This window comes from Mastomys coucha, unplaced genomic scaffold (assembly GCF_008632895.1).
Source record: "Mastomys coucha isolate ucsf_1 unplaced genomic scaffold, UCSF_Mcou_1 pScaffold22, whole genome shotgun sequence".
NCBI lineage: Eukaryota > Metazoa > Chordata > Mammalia > Rodentia > Muridae > Mastomys > Mastomys coucha.
In genome coordinates this window covers 64305044-64324301 of record NW_022196905.1, presented here as the reverse complement: position 1 = coordinate 64324301, position 19258 = coordinate 64305044, and the positions used below count along the sequence as shown (strand labels likewise).

Below are 19258 nucleotides of genomic sequence, written 5' to 3'. Positions count from 1 at the left end.
TATATATATATATATATATATACATATGCAGCTGGAGCCATGGGTGTCTACAGGTGTACTCTTTGATTGGTAGTTTAGTCCCTGGGAGCTTGGGGGAGGGGGTTTGGTTGATTGATATTGTTCTTTCTATGGGGTTGCAAACCCCTTCAGCTCCTTCAGTCCTTTTTCTATCTCCTCCATTGGGGACCCCACTGGGGATCCCATGCTCATGCTCAGTCCAGTGGTTGACTGTGAGCATCCACCTCTGTATTGGTCAGGTTCTGGCAGAGCCTCTCAAGAGACAGCTATATCAGATTCCTGTCAGCAAGCACTTCTTGGCATCCACAATAGTGTCTGGGCTTGGTGACTGTATATGGGATGGATCCCCAGATGGGGCAGTCTTTGGATGGCCTTTCCTTCAGGCTCTGCTCCACACTTTGTCTTCATATTTGTTTCCATCAATATTAAGATTTAGCTAATAATGTTCAAAGACTACTGATTACTGACTATTTTTTAAACTTTTTTTCTTCCTGTGTGGACATTTGTTTGTTATTTGTTACAAACAGGAATGGTTTTAAACAACCAATCCAATGTGCACAAAAGTAATACATGTCAGTTACATGCCTCAACATAAACTGTTCATGCATCAACTCCATATCTACTGTTCCTTCCAGAAGCCTGGAATCAGGCTCCATTTTTGTAGGAGATGTTGGCCTCACTGTTCTCTTGTTTAATGCATAGAAATAAATTTGGGTATATTGGATTCATAAAATTGTATATCTTAGAGTATATTTACTGTATAGTTTTAAATCAACCTTAAATGATTTGAATATTTATTATACAATTAAATAGAATTTTATTTAGGTCCGTATTTACTTTTTAAGTAAGATGTCAGTAAAATGGCAGTCTAGAATCTTCTACCTTCTTACTTATAAAACAACAGATAATAATCAACTGCATTTCAAACAAGACGACTAAAGAATCAACAGCAATGTAGATATCTCGATACCTAAGTAAGGAGCAGGGTTTATCAACAGAGCTGCTCAGAGCCCAGATGGAGCTTTCATAAGGACTTTCAAGATGTTTTATAGCCAATAGTTTTTGCCTTCTCCTCTCTTCAAATATTTAGAATTTACAAGAAAATACCTAAGTATATTTCTTTTATTTTGTTGGGTTTTAAAAGCAGCAGTTGATAGAAATAGAAAGTTGTATTAGTAGATCAGATATTGTCTTAGTCAGGGTTTCTATTCCTACAAAGACATCATGACCAAGCATCAAGTTGGGGAGGAAAGGGTTTATTTAGCTTACACGTCCACATTGCTGTTCATCACCAAAGGAAGTGAGGACTGGAACTCAAGCAGGTCAGGAAGCAGGAACTGATGCAGAGGCCATGGAGGGGATGTTACTTACTGGCTTGCTTCCCCTGACTTGCTCAGCTTTTTCTTATAGAACCCAAGACTACCAGCCCAGGGATGACACCACCCACAGTTGGGCCCTCCCCATTTGATCACTAATTGAGAAAATGCCTTACAATTGGATCTCATGGGGGCATTTCCTCACCTGAAGCTCCTTTCTCTGTGATAACTCCAGCTTGTGTCAAGTTGACACAAAACCAGCCAGTACAGGGATCATAGATTTTACCGACTTAGAAAAAAATCAGTGAAGTGTTTCAAAAAACTCCAAATATCATTCTTATTTAGCACAGATTTTAAGACACAGGTGGTTGTACTTAGATATAGTTGAGACTTAATGGAATCATTTGTAGCAGCTCAGGGCTGTTATGTAGTTCTTTTTTATTCAGATGATCATTTGGCAAATTAATAAATAAATGGGCCAGGTGAACATATCTATTTTGATGAAAATACTGTCTTGATATCTAATATCTTAAAGGGACTCTTTTGAATTTTTGTTCTTTAATGTTTATGGAAGCAGCCAGATTTAATAATATAATCTTAACCTTTGAAGTGAGTAATTACATGGAGGTAGAAGGCCTCTGAATTTCAATAGGATATAATTCTCAGTATCTGATAAAAACATGGAGTAACTGATATGTTAACTATATAGAAGATTCAGAATCCTCATTGGGGTATGAAGAAGAGGAGGAGGGGGGGGATGGGGAAGACTGCTAGGCAGGCATTGGCAGATTGCTCTTCCAGAAAACTAGGGTTTGATTTTTAGCACCCATATAACAGCTTAAAACCATTTCTTTACTCCAGTTTTAAGAGTTTTTGTTTATTTGTTTGTTTCTGTTTGTTTTTCCTCTTATGACTTTGGTAAGCACCAGGAAGATATGTGATGCACACACATATATGTAGACAAATCTCTCATAAACATGAAATAAAACACCCTCCTCTGGGGCTGGTGAGATGGCTCAGCGGTTAAGAGCACGGACTGGTCTTCCGAAGGTCCTGAGTTCAGATCCCAGCAACCACATGGTGGCTCACAACCATCTGTAATGAGGTCTGATGCCCTCCTCTGGTGCGTCTGAAGACAGCTACAGTGTACTTACATATAACAATAAATAAATCTTTAAAAAAAAAACAAAAAAAAACCACCCTCTCTGGCTCTATAATTATCTGAGCTACGTCCTATTTCAGTGTCATATGTCAAAACCAGAATAAAAAGTGGTGAAAGAAGGCCAAGTGAGTTGGGTAAGCAGGTAAATTGCCTATCTTCCAAGCCTGGTGTTCTCTATTTAATCACCAGAACCCACATGATAGAAGTAGAGAACTAGCTCCTTCAAGTTGTCCTCTGACTCCCTCACTCCTGTGATGGCATTAGTGCATGCATGTGTACACACACAGATATAATAAAAAGGAAAAAATACCATCTTTCCTTGGTGATAGATTCTCCTTTCGTATCAATTTGCATGGGAAGAAATGCTTAGAGGAGAGGATCAGATAGCTATTTGCTGCAAGGGTTTGTGTTTCCAGAGAAAGACATTAGCATCACTGGTCTCTTAAACACATTTAAGAGAAGCATTGTACAGGAAGACGAAGACTATATAGGTTTCGATGCTAGGGCCAGATACCACAGCTGCTCTCTACTTTTGATCACACAATCTTCCAGTCCCTTTGGACAGATAAGATTGGGATCTCAGTTTAGTAAAAAGCAAGTCAGATCCCAGGACATTCTGAAATCATTATCAGAAAGTTAGTTGTAATGTAATGTTAATGAGATAAGTAGAAATGTCAAGACCAATCAAGACTCACCTAAAAACATCTGTAAAATTAATCTGTTTTGCAAAAAACATTATTTATATTAAAACTATAGGATATCATGTGCCTGTCCTGATATTACTTCTACTTGAAGTTCTGGGTGAATCATACAAAGAATTAGTATTGCAGTCATAAATTAGTTTAAAATGAAGCACTTTTATGTGATGGATTGAAGCTCACAGTGGAATTTCTTATTTACTGGGGAAAGAGGAAGTGGAAATGTGACAAGAAGGCTTAACTCTTCAGTAATATTTTTTCTCAAAAAAAAATTATTTACATTAGGTTAAAATTATATTTTAAAATTCTGATACGTGTCACCTACATTGAAATTTCTGAAGTCTAGCAGAATAACCTTTAATTGTATCTATAAAGTTAACCCTGTCCCCCAGAATATAACTTTGACTACTTTATAGCAAGAGGTTCAGGAGTTCTAGAGGTAAAAGATATAAAATATTTTTAAAAATTGAACACATACAAACAAATAACAGTAATAACAAATAACATCCCCAGTCCTAAGCATTCTCCTTTGCTCAGGTAGCTTGAACATGAAAGACTTAATGAATCTTCAGTGGTTCATTTGGATAAAAATCCTTTTTCCCCCCATTGGATCAGCTGAAATGCATAATCTTGTTTTCTCTTTTGTAAAGTTTTTTCTCAGTGATGCAGGACATTGTTAGTATCAGAAATAATAATGACCTATCAGAAATTTTATGGTTCTGTAATAGTAGCTGTCATAGTTCAGTTAATTTGAAAACTGAGAAACAACCCTTTCCCTAAATAAATATTTTCAGTGTTAGTAGGCAGTGTTTCTTAACAGGTGGCTTTTTGGGGGGATCCATCCTTCTCCCTCCCTCCCTCCTTCTTTCCCTCTCTCCCACCTTTCTTTCTTTCTTTCTTTCTTTCTTTCTTTCTTTCTTTCTTTCTTTCTTTCTTTTTCTTTCTTTCTTCCTTCCTTCCTTCCTTCCTTCCTCCCTTCCTTCCTTCCTTGCTTGCTTCTATGATAACTGTTTTAGCTCTTCAGTAGCATAGGAGGAGGGAGGCCCAGTGTTGATTGGTTCTGTTGTGTGTTTTCACAGCTTGTCTATTTGTCTGTCTTGAGTGTTCCTGTATTTTGGTCTCATCTTTTGGGATCACAGGCTGTTGAGTAGTCAAAGAAACCACTGAAGTAAGAGAAAAGAAAATAGCACTGATAATCCATACATGAGCTGATAAACCTCCCAATTTTTAAGTGCATGCTGGATTCACTGACCGTGAAATGAAGTCCTGTAAAGTTTTTCTACTATGTGTTCAACTATCTTTTGTTATACTGTAAAAGAATTGGCCTATGTCTGTGAAGAATCAAAAACAAATACTAAGTTAGGACATATGATTGTTACTTAGGAGTTTTTTCAGAAAAGAACAAGCAGGCATTTAAGGAAACTTGAACTGTGTCAGCATGGGACTTGTTTGGAATGGTAGTCTTCATATCTATGTTTCACTGTAGTCCTCAGTGTACATAACTTTGCTCAGTGGATCATTCATGATCTGGTTGCATCAAAAGAGCAATAAGATTATGTTATTGATAAATTAATATTACTTTTTTCTTTTTACCATTTTATGAAAATGTTAGTTTATCATTAAATTAGTTTTAATATCTTTAAATTTTGATGACATATTAGAAGAAATATATATGTATATAAAGAAATATAATGTAAAGAAAACATCTCTCTACATATTTAATATATAAATAAATATATGAAGACAGTCTGCTCAATCATTTATTGTATTAAATAAATATATGAAGACAGTCTGCTCAATCAATTATTGTATTGCTGGTATATATCAATCATTGTGTTACTTGCATGCATAGGATTTCAGGGCCCACTGCGTATTGTTGGATAACCAGTTAGGGAGTTGATCCCTTGGGAGGAGTTTTTCCTTGCTCTCAGCATTCTTATAGTTGTGTGTATGGGGAAGGGTGTGTGTGTGTGTGTATGTGTGTGTGTGTGTGTGTGTGTGTGTGTGTGTGTGTGTGTGTGTATTTGTGATAATTATACAAAAAGAGGCCATTATTTCCAGAGGGATCAGGAATGGGAAACAGTTATCTAACAGAAAATGAACGTGTAAGAAAATACAGAGTTTTGATGATGGGGTGAAATGGATGGTCAGGAACTGGATAAGTAGGAAGTTTTGTGTAGACTAAAGGAAATAGCCAAAAACAAAGAAAGTATAACTCGCATGGGGTGGAACTCATCTACATTCTGCCTAGAAAGTTTCATACATCAGTCTGAGCAAGACCTTAGATCTTTGTGTGTCAAGGTTCTATCAGACCTTTTAGAGTTCCCATCTCAGATATTTGCTCCCTAGGAAAGTCTCTTTTGAGTTGAATGACCTACAGTGTGCCTCAGCACTTTCTCAGTATGTGTGTTGTAATTCTACTTTCAAATCCAATTCAACCAGTAGTATTGCCACAAACCAGATGTGCATTCTGTGGAGGCTAGAAATGTACTTAAAGATAAGACATTTAATAGACACCCATATGGAACTTTGAGTTACAGTTAAAGTCTTCAAGTATACAAATAAAGTATGAAAATATTATTTGTCATTATCTCTAAATGAGTCCAGTTAGCACCATAGACATTCTACAATAATGCTGACAAATTCATCCTAACCTGTCATTGTTCTTTAGAGGACAGAATGAGACCCTGAGGTACTCTAAAGCTGGGAGCCTAGCCCTCCCCCACTCATCCTGTGATAAGGGAACTGCCACTCCTCAATGCTTCTGTGTATTTGAGTGCTTTTGCTTTGTTAATTATATTGCATACCTCATTGCTCTAGGGATTGCCATCATCAATAGGAAGAGTTGTTGGTGGGAGTAAGACAAGAGGAAGGAGAACTCTGGTATCCTGATGGTGAACTGTAGATTGATAGAACAGTTGTGGAAAACAACATGGGGGCACCTAGAGTATTTAAAAATAGAATTTCTGTATGATCCAGCAATTCTTTTCTGGACATGTACTCAAGGGAAACAAAATCACCACCTTTCTAAAAATACCTGCCTCCTCCCTTTTCACCACAGCGTTTTTTGCAATACCCAAGAGGAGACAGTCTAAGTGTCTAGATAAAGGGATAAGGGAATTGTGATGTCAAGAAATTCTGACAGTTTCCTTGTTGTGTCTGAATAGTGCTTACAGCATAAAGGCTGTCTTGTGGCAGCTTCCACTGAATTCCTGAGGCGAAGATTTTCCCTCATTGGTTATTTACTAACTGCAATACAGATGCTAAAAATACTAGCAGATACTTTAATGCTGATAGTACTAATTGATATATCAAATTATCCAGTGGATCGCCAGCTTATGTGATTAAATATTCAAGGCATAAGCTATATTTAAAAAATGTCTACTGCTTCTGTGTGCTTCATCTCATGCACTAGCATTAAATGTTTATTTTTTAATTTGAGAGTAACATGGAGAAATTATCTAAGTAGGTCACTTATAATTGAATTTCATATACAGTGTTTATTTTTCTTGATCTATGAACATCTTGGTTGGATGGTTATAAAAATAATGAAACTGAAAATCTGCATAAATTAATGTCTAAATGCAGCATTGCTGCGAGAAAATATCAATAATGTAAAAATTGGGAAGAAAACCTATTTTTTTACAATGTATTTATTACTGTATTTTGATAAAGAGAAATTAATGACATAATATTTCTCCTTTTAAGAGAAATATGGGGTCGGGCAGAGGTGGCACACGCCTTTAATCCTAGCACTTGGGAGGCAGAGGCAGGCAGATTTCTGAGTTAAAGGTCAGCCTGGTCTACAGAGTGAGTTCCAGAACAGCCAGGACTACACAGAGAAACTCTTTCTCAACAAAAACAAAACAAAACAAAACAAAACAAAACAAAAAAAAACAAAAAAAGAAAGAAATGTGAATAAAAATGATGATGTGAAATGTTGTTACTCTGATCATAGAGCCTTTAAAAGTAATCCTGATGTTTTGAAGTAACTACCATAAAATTTAATTTTAAAATTGTAGGGGAATGCCAGGGCCAGGAAGTTGGAGAGGGTGGGGTGGTGAGCAGAGGGAGGGGGAAGGACACAGGGTTTTTTTGTTTTTGTTTTTGATATTTTTTCAGAGGGGTAATCAGGATCGGAGATATCATTTGAAATGTAAATAAAGAAAATATCTAATAAAAAAAGTCAAAACCAAAAACAAAATAGATAGATTAGATAGAGAGATAGATAGATAGATAGATAGATGATAGATAGATAGATAGATAGATAGATAGATAGATAGATAGATAGATAGATAGATAGATAGATAGCAAGGTAAGCAGCAGATGTTAAAAGTCTGCTGGGGATATGTTAACAAGCTTTATGTAGATAGTAGGCTTTATGTAGGTGTTCAGTCTCTTGCCAGAGTTTGCCCACCCCTGCCCGGGTTTGTCATGCTGTGTACCTTAGAAAGAGGAAAGAATTCCAATGCCCCTTCCTTTGTGTTTCTTCATGGGAAAATAGGCAAATGGGCAGGATAGAGTTAACTCTGTCTGCTTTTGTAATGAGAAAATAACAGAAGCAGTTCCTTTAAGAGAATATAATTCCTAAGATGCTTAATAAAAAAAAATTGTACTTACTTTCTACACCCCTCCACTAATCCTAGTTACAGATAAATCCCATGTATTAAAATTGCATTAAAATTAACTGGTGGTGGTAGTAAAAGATTGTAATTACTGAACTATTTGTTTTAAATTTTATTATTTTTATTTTGTGAGCATGTGTGTTTTGCCTGCCTGTGTCTGCTAGTATTTCTAGCAACACATGTGTGCCTGGTTTCTGCAGAGACTAGAAGGCATTGGGTTCTCCTGGAATTAGAGTAACAGATGGTCTTGAGTCACTATATAGGTGCTGAGAATCAAATCTGCGTCCTCTGGAAGAGCATCTAGTGCTCTTAACTGCTGAGCCATGTCTCTAGGTATACATTTACTGAATTCTTACTATATGTCTGACCGAAGTACAGGAAAAAAGTAGAAATGCTTTTGTAGAACTCATTCTTTTGGGGACAAAAGTAGATATATCATTTAATATTTCTCTTTCAACCTTACCAAGTAAGTTCAAGTGCCATGCCTATATGTTACTGAAGAAATGTTGACAATGAGAAGTTTCATATTTGGCTGAACTCACATGGCGGGTATTTATGGCTTATAATGTGTAGCCTTACCATAGCTCTATGTTTTTATTTTTTTTGTTTTGTTTTGTTTTAGTTTTTCGAGACAGGGTTTCTCCTTGTAGCTCTGGCTGTCCTGGAACTCACTCTGCAGACCAGGCTGGCCTCGAACTCAGAAATCTGCTTGCCTCTGCCTCCCAAGTGCTGGGATCAAAGACGTGCGCCACCACCGCCCGCTATGGTTTTTGATTGTACAGGCGTGTGCATTTCTTAGAAAAACCCGGTTCTTGTCCCTGTTCCTCTAGGCTACTACTGCCTCCATTTGTTACCAGCATTCCTTTCTTTTTGTGAAAGTAGTGGCCTTAGATGGATACTTTTCTAATTTTTACACTGAATCAGAGAACAGGTGAATGGTATTATTTCTCTTTGTTGACTGGTTCTTATTTATTCTCATTCATTGTCCTCTTTCTTCCTCCTTATATCTTCCCTTCCCCCTTCCTACTCTTTTTTTAAACATTTTTAACTTTGTACTTCTTTTATTCCAGTGGTTATCCAGATCTCAAGGCTTGTGCATTACTATTACTAAACCCAGAATGTATTTTCCAGCCAGCTTAACTAGTTGTTGACTTTTGATAACTTATCTTGAATGTCTTCCTTGTCTCCCAGTTGAGTTTTCTTGGTCTTGTCTAGTTCCCATAAGCCTCTTTTCAGATCCCTTGGTCAGGATGCCATGTACTCATCATCCTAGCAATTGGATGGTGCAATATTGTTTCCTTTCTGTGGTGACTAGTGGACTTGTCTGGTCCTGGGAATTTAAATACAACTAAGTAAATTGCATATATTTTTCTCATTCATTCCTGTATCCCTGAAACAGTATTGTGAATTCTCTTTCTTGTTGTGTGTCTAGCATTCCCTGTTGGAGGAATGTACTTTGCTGCTCTGTTCTTTGATTTGAGAATATAATTTACTAGATTTGACCAATAAAATGTCAAGTACAAGTGTCTTTATTTCAGTTTCTTCTGCTTTCATGTTTATCATTTTTTTGAACTGAATAGTCATTCTGTAGATTTGAAATGCAGATTTTTAATTGTCTGCTATTTCTCTGCTTATTACTTTCCAGTGATTTCTAACTGAGTGTCATAGTCCATTTTGGCTGTTGTAACAAAATATGTCCTTGTTTAAAAACAACTTTCTATGCAGTAGCTTTATGTGGGAAGACAAGGGTCCTTTAGGATTCCTTTTGTAAGAATCCAGTCTCATTTGTGTGGTGCCTCCTGATCTCTCTTCTACCCAGAAACATATGGGGTACTACGATTTCATCATAGCTTCTGAGGGGAGGGGAATACACATTCCATCTGCAGCACTTCAGACCAAATCCTTCTGTTGCTCTGAAATCTCTACTTACACCTTGCTATGTTGCCTCGGAATTCTGCCTGCATGCTTTGTTCACTGTTCTTCCAACCAAACTGGGCTCTGTTGTTCATGGGATATATAGAGCCTGCTCTACCCTAAGCATTTTGTACTTGGTTTTTGTCTCTGCTTGAGCCTTTTTCTCCAGACAGTCAGGAGTCCACTTTGTGGTGCCCTATGCATTTCTGCTCATGTTTTACATGAGGCTTTTTAAAACACTGTACTCCAAACCATGTAGAGACTTAGGTATCACCCTGTGCATTCTCCTTTGTTTCGTTCATAGCATTGACCACTTTTATCCTACTAGTTCTTTTGTTAACTGAAACAATGTAACAGTGGGCTAAGGAATCTAAACAGCTCTCAATAAAAGAATTAAAATAACAAAGAAACACCTCAAAAAAAAAAAAACATGATCCTTAGCAATTAGGGAAATGTGCATTAAAACAACTTTGAAATTTCATTTCACTTTGGTCAGAATGGCTCAGAATAACCAAACAACTGACAGCAACTCTTGGCAAGGTTGTGTTGAGAGAAGGCCCCTCCTTTACTGTCATGGGAATGTAAGTTTGTGCAGTTGCTTTGGACTTAAGTGTTAGAGAACCCTCAAAGTCTAAAAATAAGTCTAACACACGGCCTAATGTACCATACTTTGCCATATGCCCGAAGGATTCGCCATCCTAATCCACAAATATTTTCTCAGTAATGTTCACGGGTACCATATTTACACTAGCCAGAAAATGGAAGCAGCCTAAATGTCTTTCAGCAGGTGAATGGATAAAGAAAATGTGATACCCAGACACAGTTGAATACTATTCAGCTATAAATAAAGAACAATGAAATCATAAAGTTTTCAGACACATAATTGGATCTAGAAAAGATTATATTGAATGAGGTAACACAGACTTAGGGTTTTCTTTTCAAATAGAATCAATTTGTGTTTGTGTGTGTGTGTGTATGTGTATGTTTGTACACATGTATGTGTGTACACCTAATGGGGTGTATATATGTTTATGTGTACATATATATATATTTATGTATGTTTGTCTGTTTATATGTGTATGTGTGTAAACCAAGACTACACCTTTATATTTAAAACTTTCTTTACTAATCTCTCATAAATATCAAAAGCTAGTGCAATTGCTCTACCATGAAATGCGAAGTAAAAAGGTCTGTCTTTCCTACCATGAGCATTTGTTGTTAGAAATATCACATGAGAATTCCATTGGTGGTAGATGTTGGGGAGAGGGAGAGAGGAGTTCCTGCCTTCTGGTGCCATAAGAATAGCCTTTAACTAGTTGCTACAGCACGCTCTTTTGCCTCATGCCTTCTAGAACAATGATTCAGATATTTCAGGATATCTATAATTTTCCTGTTAACTTTCTTCAATGAATTGTGAGTTTCTTGAGATCAGAAAGTAGGTCATATTCCCTGATTTATCTCTAAGTTACCAGTGAAGTCCTAGGAAATGTTAAACATATCTGTAGATGGATGAATCATTAAATATTCTGTTACATCATCGTCAGGCAGTCCTAAGTATTGACTTCCCAATTGTTCACAGGGACTAGTATTTGCATTTTTTTTTTTTTTTTTTTTTTTTTTTTTTTTTTTTTTTTTTTTTTTTTTTTTTTTTTTTTTTTTTTTTTTAGTAATAGGCTTCTTTTGAAGATCTCAGGTCACAGAAATGTCACTAGTTCCCAGGAAAGGCCTTTGTATTTTTTTCTTTCCTTTTTACCATACCTCTAATCCTTATAAATGTTTCTTTTTTGGATACATAAATGCTCAAAATCAATCACTAAAACACAGAGAAAAATTATCAGATATGTTGAACCTAGGCTTTGATGGACCTCATTTTGTATCCTTTGAGAAACCATAAATAATGAAAGAATCTGACCAAATCCTTCTGCTTGATGTTTCCCGTAAGAACTGGAGACAAACAGGTTGTGCAGAAGTTCCACGTTGCACATCTACACATTGTGCTGGGGTTTATTCATTACAATATGACCCACTTAGATACAAGCATCTAAGCATATTTATCACCAAATTTTAATGGATTATGCTAATTAAAGTAATGCATAGAATACTTCAGGGAGATGTAAAGTAATGAAAAACAGGCATGCTCTTTTCCACTGAGAAAAGACAGGCTCATCCCAAGGCATACTGAGGCTCTGCATTTTTATTGGGAGTTTGAACTACACAGAGGTGTTTCCACTTGCAATATGTGACTACTTTCTTTGAACACATAATTTTTATAATGTACTAGAGGGGATATTTGTAGTTTTGTATCTTAAATAATATTAAATATTGTGACTAGAAAATGCATGTACACTCTCTGTTCATGTTAAAGCATCATCCTGTAGGACCCACAATCTGCAGCTGAGGTAGGTAGGCAATTTTAGTTGTTTCCTGACATTTAAGACTGTATTTTATGATATAAACTCAAAAGACAGCAGCAACAACAACAAATCACCTTTCAACTCATAGTCTTCTGACTATAATTTGATGTGCAGATATCTTCTTACAGTACGGACATAACATTACGTTAGGGAGCACTAGCAGTGATTATTTTGTTGCTTCTCCCTTGTGTCCTGAGAGGATGGTTTGACTACCTTGAGTTAAAACAGCCCTGAAGGCAGCCCATGTTCTGCTCAGTGCCCGCTTCAGGCTTTTATCATTCTCACCTTTATTGAAATGTAAGTGACAAATGCAAACTATCTATACTTAAAGACTGTGTCTTTGTTTGGGTTTTGATGCAGTAAAGGGACACCACGAGTACCATGGCAAATCTTATAAAGGAGAACGTTTAATTGGGGTCGGCTTATAGTTTCAGAGGTTCAGCCCATTGTCTGGTTATACTTATTCAGGCCACCATAGTCTGTATCATGTTTTTGTTTGTTTGTTTGGTTTTTGTTTGTTTTGAGACAGGGTTTCTCTGTATAGTCCTAGTTGTCCTGGAACTCACTCCTCTGTAGACCAGGCTGGCCTCGAACTCAGAAATCCACCTGCCTCTGTCTCCCAATTGTTGGGATTAAAGGCATGCGCAACCACCACTCGGTTGTATCATGTTTTTGGTGTGTGTGTGTGTGTGTGTGTGTGTGTGTGTGTGTGTGTGTAGAGAGAGAGAGAGAGGGGGAGAGGGAGGGGGAGGGGAAGGGGGGAGGGAAGATAGGGAGAGGGAGAGGGGAAGAAGGAGAAGGAGAGGGAGAGGGAGACAGAGAGAGACAGAGAGACAGAGAGAGAGAGGACTATTATAAAATAATACTGTTGAGATAATTTGCAAATTCATGGGAGCCTTTACCATTCTCATTTGTATGTGATGACAAAATTTAAGAGTTATAACCAGCAGGTTTTAGTATATAATGCAGTCTAATTACTCATAGTTCTTATATTGTACATTTCACTCTGAAAGTTAGTCTTCATGACTAAAATTATGAATCCTTAAACCAATATTTTCTTTAATTTCCTTACATCAAGACCCTGGGAAACTACTGCTACACTCTGTGCTTCTATAGCTTTCATAATTTTAGATATATAATTAAGGTTTGGAATCAGTAATATTTATCCCGTGTTTAGTTTGATAGTGGAGGTAATATGTATGTATGTATGTGTGTGTATATATATATATATGTATGTATGTATATACTATATATACTGTTTTCCTTATTCCTTATATATTTAATAAAACATGATTAAACTCTGGACATCATAAAAGATGCTGCAGTTGAATTAGAAATGTTCAGATATGTCTTCATTATTTATTTCACTGTTTTTGTATACATGCTGGAGAGTGCAGTTGATATTTTATATGATGCTTCTGTTTTTAATGATTCAGAACCTCTCATAATATGTTTTCTACACCAGTTTACATTTCTACTAAGAATATGCAAATGTGTCCTTTTCTCTTGTCCTTTTGATAATAGTCATCCTAATGGGAATGTGGTTATATTTCTCTGATTTTTATTTGCATTTCCCCTGATGATTATTGCTTTTGAACATTTCAAAATATGCTTCTTAGACATTTTTTTGTGTGTGTGAATTTGAAGAATATACAATGGATGAGCTTTGCGCCTTTGGCTCTCAACCTGTAGTGCCGTTGGGAGGTGTTAGAACATTTCTAAGAAGACACATTCTGACAAAGACGGTAGGGCATGGCTGAAAGGGAAGTTTAGGGACCCAACTCCATCCTCTTACTTTTTGTATTCCTTCCTGTGCCATAAATGAGCTGCTTTGCTGTATCACAAACTCCCCTTCATTAAGTTCCATCTCACTGTAGGTCCTAAAACAATGGATCCAGTTGCCCATGGCCTAAACCGTCTGAAACAGTTTACTGAACACCTATAAATTTTTCTTCCTTTTTAAAGTTGATTTTCTCAAGTGTTTTGTCACAGTGATAAAATACTGGTTAATATAAATGTTTATTTGGCTTCTTTAGGAGAATACATGCTTATTTAGTCAGTCAGTCTGTCTGTCTGTCTGTCTGTCTGTCTGTCTCTCTCTCTCTCTCTCTCTCTCTCTCTCTCTCTCTCTCTCTCTCTTTTGTTTTTTGCTTTGCACAGTGGGATTTCTTTCTGTAGTAACCCTGGCTGTTCTGGAACTCTCTTTGTAGAACAGGCTGGCCTCAAACTCAGAGGTCTGCCTCCCAATGCTAGGATTAAAGGCATGTGCAACCACACCAGCTCTTTTCTCATTTTTAGTTGGGTATTTTTTATTGTTGACTGTTACATCATGGTAGATACTTATATAAATAAATACATAGAAACATATATGCACATATACATAACACACGTGTATACACGCAAATATGTGTAGTTTGGAGAAATTTTCTCAAATCCTTAGCTTTAGCCTTCTTAAATTTAATCTGTTGTTTTGTTATACAGGTAGTTTCTTATTTTCATGCAGTCTCTTTTATTGATATTTGTTATAGTTCTGTTTTTCTTTAGGTTTTGTTTGTACATTTGAGGTCATATCCAAAATATCACCATCCAGTCTAATGTTTAATTTTTTTTATCTTATTAGAATTTTTATCTTTCTAGAACTGCTATAGTTTCAAGTTTCACATTTAAGTCTTTAATGCATTTTAAGTTGACTTTGTATATCAATTAAGGAAACGCTTAGAATTCTATATTCTGTAAGATAATAAATTTTCTTAGCATAATGTATTGTACATAATATCCTTCCCACATTTTGTGCTTTTATCTAAAACAAGATCTTTCTGTGTAGCGTTGGCTTTCCAGATGTATAGGCCAGTGTGTTCTCAAACTCAGAAAGATATTCCTACCTTTCTTTCTCTTGAGTTCTGGGATTAAAGTTTTACACCAGCATGCCCAGCTTGTTTTCTCTCATTTCTTGGAAAAGGTATTTATTATCAATTGGTAGATTTATTTATCGGTTCTCTTTTGTGTTCTACTAATCTATTTTAAAATTTATCTGTTTTATGTCAAACCCATGAAATTTCAGTCTGTAAAATTTCATGGTCTACTTAGCATCAGGTGAAGTAGTAACTCCAACTTAATTCTTATTTAAGACTGATGTGAAAGTCCTAGTTTGTTTTTAGTTTTATGTAAATTTCATTACTAATTTCTCTTGCTATAAAACATGCACTTTGAATCTTAGCATTGGCTATATTTGTTACTTCAAAGTAGACAGTATGAATCTTAACAATTTTCCTGATTCTCCATAAACGCAGATGTTACCATATATATGCATGTGTTCATAACTAGTTTTCATTGATACTTTATAGGTTATATTATACAGATCTTTTATCTACTCTATTCCTAAGTGTTTTTTAAATTTTGATACTATTATAAAAGATAGTCTATTTAAATAATTTTTCTTGAAAGTTCATTCTTACTTCATGCAAAACAGCTGATTGTTCTTTATAAATTGATTTTATATCTTGCAACCTCACTGAATTTATTATTTCCACAAATTTAGGTGTAGAGTCTTCAGGGCATTCTGTGTATAATAAAATCATGTCATCCTGAAACCAAAAGATTTATTTTTTCCTTTCAGATCAGTCCACGATTATTTATGATGCATACTTTTTCTGGCTATAGCTCTCAGTTACTAAGGCCAGTGTGTGTGGAATTGTTGAAGCCTTGTTTCTGGCTATAGCTCTCAGTTACTAAGGTCAGTTTGTGTGGAATTGTTGGAGCCTTTTTTTCTGGCTATTGCTCTCAGTCACTAAGGTCAGTGTGTGTTGAACAATTTTTTTTTTCATCACAGCCTTAGGAAAGGCTTCTTTCTACCTCTTCATTGTTGAGTAGCTTGCCATGGATTCACTCTTATGTGACCTTTATTTAATTGATCAACGAAAGTGGTCCTATGCCTAACTTTATCCAAAAGTTTTATTGTAACAGGATGTCAAATTTTGTAAAATATTTTTCTGTATTTATAAGATTATCATAGTAATCTAATCCTTTACTTTTGGTATGTGTGTGCGTGTGTGTGAATGTGTGTGTGTTTGAGTGATGTAATGGCATACACATGAATGATGCAGTGCATTGTGTATATATATAAGTTTGCATATGTTAAGTCATATTTGCCTTTAACTGTTAAGCTTCCTTGATCATGGAATATAAACCTTTGAACATGCTGGTGAACTTAGTTGTTAATATTTTGATATTTTCATTTATGTTCATCAGGGATATTAGCCTATATTGTTTATTAATTTTTTGACAACCTCATGCCTGTAAATAACGCATTCTTATTATTAGTCTTTGATTTCTGTTATTTCCTTCAAAACTTTTTTGGCCTCCCTTCTTCCCTAAAGCTTTCTTTCCTATATTTATGACTTTTGTTTTGTATTAATCCCACCAGAGTTTAATTAAAGTTTTCTATATGAGTTTGGAGATGGGACTTTCCATTAGAGCCTTCATTCATTTTATCCTATTCAGTTCAGACTCATTGGAATAGTATTCATATAAGCCCATATATTTTCACTAAGTTACAGTCCAGCTGACCTTGACTATGCTGACTTAACTGTATCCTTTATTTTCTCATCAAGCATGCATTGGGAACTTGAGAATTCTAGTATGAGACAAAATCTTTCTTCACATTAAATTATTAAAAATAGGATAAGCTTTATCAATTCAAGTGTGGTTTATGATATAAGATCACTAGGAACCCCTTTGTTCTCTCTCGGGGTAGTACATCTCACTGTTACCTATACCTTTTCTCACTAAGTCTTTCATGAGTCATTTATTTTCATACTAAAATACATAACGTTGTTGTACGCATATGAAGAAAATAGGGCAAGAAAATTTTCTACCCTGCTCAAGGTCATGTAGTTATTTAAGCTACAGAACTTTGACTAGAATATTCTAGGTCTTGCACTCAGGATTATACCATCATATGGTTATATGCTGTTTGACCACATCATTAAAATGAAAAAAGACAGTAGGTTACATTGAGGGACATTATGACAGAAATTAGTGTGGCGACTTAATGGGTAGAGGAACTTTGATGTCTTTTATAATTCACTAAACTCAACAAGGTTTGACCTGTTGTTGGAATGTCTGATTTCTCCTGGGCTCTCTTGATTTTAATCTGCAGTACTTTCAAAGGTCCTAGAAGGGCATAACAAAAAGCAATTCATCATGTTGGCCAGCAGAGATCTGTAGTTCCCTAGAGCAAAGCAGTGAACCTTTGAGTTTCAGACAGCTTGGGGTATTGAGTTCAAACATCCACACTTCAGGCGAAAAATAGTAAAAGGATGCAATAACCTGGAAAATGCATTTTCAGCCTTAAGTCCGTGTTGGACTTCCTCATCAAGAGAGACTACCACAGCAAATATAGCAGCAGTCCATCCCTTCCAGTTGCCCCAGGACCAGCAGAACACAGTAGGAATGATTGATCAATTAAAGCAATATAATCTGTACGAAGAAGGAGGAAGACTGTGTATTTAGGAAGGCCATTTCTAATGTGCTCAGGGAAGCTGTGCCAGCTCTCTAATGGATACCTTGGCTGCAAGAACACAGCAGGAGACTATATTGCACTTGAGATGCTACATTTATGTGGACCCCTGCTATTGGTTTTGCTGACAAGCAGGTTTTACAGAAAGAACAGGGATTATTTTTCAAGGAGGCCTGGCTTTTACAGGCATAGGAACACTTTAAAAAGGTTTTTCTACTTACTTAAAAATGCTCTGATTAAGGAAGAGCTAAGGCACTGCTAGGAGACCATTTAGCTTACTGTGTAAACAATGCCTCTGCTCTCCAAGTTTCCTTGCTTTCATTTGCAGAGAGCACAAGTGACTGGACAGTTAAAAGGCTCCTCTCTAGCTCTTGGCAGCCCTGTCACACGGTGCTGTTGTTAAGTTTCTGTTATTATTATTATAGGGTCTTCTGCTTAGAACTTGTATAATTGTATTGTACTTACAGCTATAGCCATTCCTAATTCTCATAAATAGATTTTTTTCATTTCTTTCCATTTTTTATTTTCTCTCATTCAGTATATCCAGATAGCAGCTTTCCCTTCCTTCGTTCCTCTCAGCCCCTCTCCTGTCACTTTCTTTCTCTCTCCCAGATATACTCCTCCATTTCCCTTCAGACAAGAGCACACCTCCCTGGGATATCAATCAAATATGGCATAACAAGATACAGGAAGGGTAGCTATAAACCCTCATATCAGTCTAAGCAAGGTAACCTAGTAGGGGAAAAAAGGTCCTGAGAGCAGGCAAAAGAGAGACACCCTCACTGCTAGAGGTTTCACAAAACACCAAGCTAACAACAGTGACATACATGCAGAGGACCTGGTGCAGAGCCCTGAAGCTCCATAATTGTCTCTTCAGTCTCTCTGAGCCCTTAGGAGCTCTGCTTATTTTATTCTATGGGTCATGTTCTGGTGGCCTTCTCTCCTCTGGGTTCTGCAGTTCTTTCTTTCCCTTTTCCGAAGGTTTCCCTTAGTCCATGGAAGTTTCCAATTTGGGCTAATTATTTGCCTAATGTTTCCTTTGAGTCTCTCTACCTACTCCTATCAGCTGCTGGAAGAAGCCTCTCTGATAACAGTTGAGCTAGGCATCTGGTCAATAGATTTATTCACCTGTGTACCACACTATTAACGTAAGGATGTGTGAAGTAATAAACAAGTGTACCTGGGACTCTTCTGTTATGGTACAGTTTTACTTGTGCTTTAAGAAAATAACTTTGCTACCAGTAGTTGAAGATACCAGGAAGTAGAGACTGGAGAGATACTATAGGTTAGTCAAGGAGAGAAAATGAAGAGAATTTGGGCTGGCATACCAACAGATACAAGGAACTGAGCAGATCTGCACTTTTGTTAAGATGCAAAATTTAAAGTATCTAATAATGCACTGATAATGTGAAAGAATTGAGATATCAAGATGTCTGAACTTAAATAATAGATTTAAGTAATACTACTAAGATGAGGGGGCATTGATGAGGATCGATTTGAGAACAACATAACTGTAAATCTAAGTTGTTGATTTTGCTGATACATTTGAGCTTTCTTAGGGTGACATTCTCTCTCTCTCTCTCTCTCTCTCTC

The 19258-nt window shown here is 36.3% G+C and overlaps 1 protein-coding gene and 1 long non-coding RNA gene across 6 annotated transcripts in view; one reads left to right on the top strand and one right to left on the bottom strand.

The window, feature by feature from the left end:
- LOC116071167 (cytochrome c oxidase subunit 7B2, mitochondrial) overlaps window positions 1–19258 on the top strand; it is a 96893-nt gene that overhangs the window by 60440 nt on the left and 17195 nt on the right. The gene's annotated exons all lie outside the window — the stretch shown is intronic.
- Window positions 4117–6265, bottom strand: LOC116071169. Its single transcript, XR_004110740.1, has 3 exons — window positions 6232–6265; window positions 6002–6136; window positions 4117–4357 (listed from the first exon to the last, which is right to left on the bottom strand). It is a non-coding gene; the product is annotated as an uncharacterized LOC116071169 (long non-coding RNA).